Genomic DNA, 4,661 nt, shown 5'->3' with positions numbered 1-4,661 from the left:
ATGCCCACCAACTGGTCTAAGGGATGAATATTTGACTATGACCGTGATCCTGACTTTTAACTGACTGCTCTCAAAATCAAGTTCTGTCATCCTTGCTTCACTCCAAACTCTCCCACAAAGTTGGGCCTAAATCAGATGGAAACTATTTAAGCTGACCTTTCCATGCGACCTTGACCTTTGTCTTTTTCCTGTGACCTTGACATAACTTTTCAAAACTGAATTCCTCTCTTCTCACATTACCTGAACCCTTCGACAAGGCTGGTCTAAATCAGATAAAAACTAAGTTGACCTTGGCATGTGACCTTTACATTTGAGCTATTGTTCTAAAAAGCTGTAGGTCAACCCTCCTTGGCTGAACATCAACCCTTTCCACGAAATTTGTTCCAAAAAAGATCAAAAGTGTTTGAGCTATTTTGCTCACAGACACAAGGATTGAATACTGTCCCTGTGACCTTGACCTTTGAATATTCTAAAAACTGACTCACTTGGATCTTGCCTTACCCTTAACCCTTCCACTGAGTTTGGTTGAATTTGGATAATAATAGTTTATGCTAATTTTGCTAGGTCAGTTTGACAGACCTGTGACCTTGGCCTTTGACCTATTGCTCTCTAAGGCACTAGGGAAATCCCTTGGCTAACTCTCAACCCTTCCACCAAGTTCGGTTAAGATCGGATGAAAAAGTTTTGTTACACACACACACACACACACACACACACACACACTGTGTAAATCATAATATCCACCTTAGCGAGGGTATAATGAAATAGGGTGTCAATGAGACTTTAAAAGCCCAGACCTTGAGGGAGCCACATGTAGAGCGTGAAGGGCGGTGGACACTGCCTCTCAGGATATATCGCCCACGCCACCACACATCACCACCCACGCAGCGTCACCGTTTCCTATTCCGCCAAGAAAAATGAAAAAAGAAGCTAAAGATTCCCACTGATCCGGTGACGACATTTGTGTGTGTGTGTGTGTGTGTGTGAACTGGTTTACTCATGAGGACAGGATGGAGACGAAAATACTGTACTGTATTATAGTCTACATGAACATTTTTAAAAGCTAAACATCTGCATAAAGAACTGCATTACGAAGACACTATGGAAAAGTATTAGGTGATTATAATATTTCAGGGTAGACATATTAAGTTAGTTTATGATGAACACATTACCGTTCATTCAGTTCATCATCATTATCGGTATAAATCTGGATATATTACCAGTACAAAAAGGCGTAAAAAAGATTAAGAAACACTGGTACAAGGTTACATAAACAATGGTAGAAGGTTGCACAGGGAACACTGGCATTGGGTTACATAAACACTGGCACATGGTTATATAAGAAACGCTGTCACAAGGTTACACATAACGTACGTAGTTATTGAAGTACTGTGCCCATAACCCAACATGTGATGGGGAGGACATGGAGCCTTGAAAATCAACAGGCTTGACCTCCTGACCGCACTGTATGGTTTAGGTATGACCCACCCAAACCCAGATGACCAACCCTCTTGGTCTGTCCACACCAGCTGTTTAAACGGCTGAATCCGATTTTTTTTCTATGTTCTAGCAGCCTCCATACGAAACAGGTTAATGAACGCTATACCTAACTATGAAACGTTGATAATCTCCCTGAGGCTGAATAAAATCGTCTGGAAGCAACAAGAATAAATCAATAAAAGACCAACTAGATTCGAGGGGTTAATCTGTTTTTATATTCATCAATCACCACGTCCTGCATGGCGTAACCTCAACTTAATGCTTACAGGTCCCATTTTAGTTTCGACCCTTCCTTCCTCCCAGTTATCTGTTCCTGTCTATGTATCTATCTATTCGTCTGTCTATCTATCCACCTATTGTTTTAGATGAGATCCTGCAGGGGAGGGCAAAAAAAAATAAAAAAATAAAAAGAACAGAAAGACCTCAAAACTTTCCCATCTACACTCAGCAACACTCCTTCCTCCCTCCAGTGTTCTTTTGTATTTCCAAACAATGAATTCTGAGCATGGAGGTGAGCTCGAAGAAAAAGGCCGACTAGCATTTCTGTTCCGAACTAGCAACGATCCCTTCCCCAACTCAGTGGTCTGAAAACAAGAAGAAACACACCCGTAATCACAAAAACAAATACACCTCACAAACACACACATTTCGTTCATTCATTGCCAGACGCCATTTATCCCAAACGGGGTGGCCAAGGGCTTAGAGTTAATTGTTTTACAGGGAGGGGCACTAATCCTCCACCAACCCCACTTGACACGTAGGGATGCCAACAGCATCTGGTGTTCCCAGGCGGTCACCCATCCAAGTACTAACCAGAACACACACACTCCACAAACACACACATTCACCACACTAACACATATACACGCCACAGAAACACACATACACCCCACAAAAACACACACACTCCACAAACACACACATTCACCACAAAAACACATATACACGCCACAGAAACATACATACACTCCGCAAAAACACACATACCCTCCACAGAAACACACATACGCTCCACAAAAACACACATACACTCCACAGAAACACACATACGCTCCACAGAAACACACATACGCTCCACAAAAACACACACACACTCCACAGAAACACATATGCTCCACAAAAACACATACACACTCACAAACAAATATATTTACATCCACACCAACGCCCTCAACAACTGCCTCCCACAACAAACATAGACACGACTCCCTTCCCACACACACACACACACACACACACACACACACACACCTCACCAACCTTCATTCCCAGCCCGTCATGTGCCTCCCCCTTCATTTCCTCTTCCTGCGCGGAAGTTGCACACACCCGCCCAAAAAATTTCAGTTCTTGAAATCAGCAACTCGAGAAAAGTCGGGTGTACGTAGCAGAATCATAAAAGCCTATTTCCAGCTTTGCCACAATATTTTTTCTGCAGCACTTGTATAACTAATAGATTTTCTGACTTCTTTCTTCTTTTCCTTCATCTTCTCTCTCTCTCTCTCTCTCTCTCTCTCTCTCTCTCTCTCTCTCTCTCTCTCTCTCTCTCTCTCTCTCTCTGTAAATAAATAAATAAATGAATATATAATAAAAAGTGGCCTAAAACATAGCCTTATATACAGTTCATTCGCTATCATAATCTGCATATACCAAAAAGATGACGACAAAAGCAGTGACATAAGCACCATGGCAGTATGAAGGCCTGTATGAGTATGCAATGGGCGTGGGTGAAGGTCAATGTGAGTAATGCTATGGGCGGGAAAGGGCAGTGACGGACGTGACGTGGAAAGCATGTGATTTATTATTATTATTATTATTATTATTATTATCATTACTGTATTATTATTAGTGGAGATGGTGGTGGTGGTAGAAGATATATTTTAAGGACAATGGAGGGTATCAGGAAACAAAGATAAACACATTACGTTTGAAGGACAAGGCCAAACTGGGGAAAGGCAGACTGAAAGTGGCGTTAAAAAGCTAGGCACAAGAAAGACGAGAAGCTATATACATGAGAGACGCCTGGTGTTCTAGTGGGTTACGCCGCTCATACATATATAATATTTCCAATAAGGATAATTTAGCCCCTTCCTGGGTTAAAACAAGACCAGTTTTTTTTTTAGCAATGAAAAATACAAAATCTTTGGCCTGAAAAAAAAAAAAAAATGGGGCTACCTTTTCCTTGCTGCTGGTACATGTAGCAAATCTGTTGAGACTAAAACTTAATTAAATCAGACGAATGAGTGGGGTTTATCACTGACACAAAATACCGCTCAGGAAAAAGCGACTGGTCACTCCCCTTAAATATATGACCTGAGGAACCTAGCCCCCGATCCCAACGCTCCGGATAAGGCTCTAAAGGACTGGATGATGGTTAGGTGGATGAATTTTTTATAAAACGATAAATATTACAGGAAAACGAACCCATTTAGTCTGATTTTTTTTTTTCTGCTATATTGACTACTTTATTTTTTTTTATCTCAAGACAGATTTTTCCGTATTGGAGAGGGAAGACACTGTCGTTCTAAACCTCCCTGGGATTGTTTGGTGTATGTGTGTGTGTAATTTACCGGGTCGGTCAGGATCACTTGATGGTCGTGATCGTCAGCTTTTACCCTCCCGGAAGGGAGCTGAGAGCTCATATAGTCCGATCTAAGGGCAAGGCTGGACCTTCACACACCCACACACCCGTCCCCTTGCTCAAGGGGGACAGTAACCACCCACTTCGTCAGTGAAACTTTTCGCATCCCGAACAAAGCACCAACCTCCGTCTTAGCAGATGCTAGGCTAGAGCGTTTCCACTGAGCCAGCGAGTGGTGTGTGTGTGTGTGTGTGTGTGTGTGTGTGTGTGTGTGTGTGTGTGTGTGTGTGTGTAATTCACCGGGTCGGTCAGGATCACTTGATGGTCGTGATCATCAGCTTTTACCCTCCCGGAAGGGAGCTGAGAGCTCATATAGTCCGATCTAAGGGCAAGGCTGGACCTTCACACACCCACACACCCGTCCCCTTGCTCAAGGGGGACAGTAACCACCCACTTCGTCAGTGAAACTTTTCGCAACCTGAGCGAGGCGCGAACTCCCGTCTACCAGATGGCAAGCGAGAACGTTACCACTGCACCAGCGAGCGGTGTGTGTGTGTGTGTGTGTGTGTGTGTGTGTGTGTGT

This window comes from Coenobita brevimanus, chromosome 61 (assembly GCF_032717465.1).
Source record: "Coenobita brevimanus isolate Jiangsu-jjx chromosome 61, ASM3271746v2, whole genome shotgun sequence".
Taxonomy (NCBI): Eukaryota; Metazoa; Arthropoda; class Malacostraca; order Decapoda; family Coenobitidae; genus Coenobita; species Coenobita brevimanus.
This window is presented reverse-complemented; position numbering follows the sequence as displayed.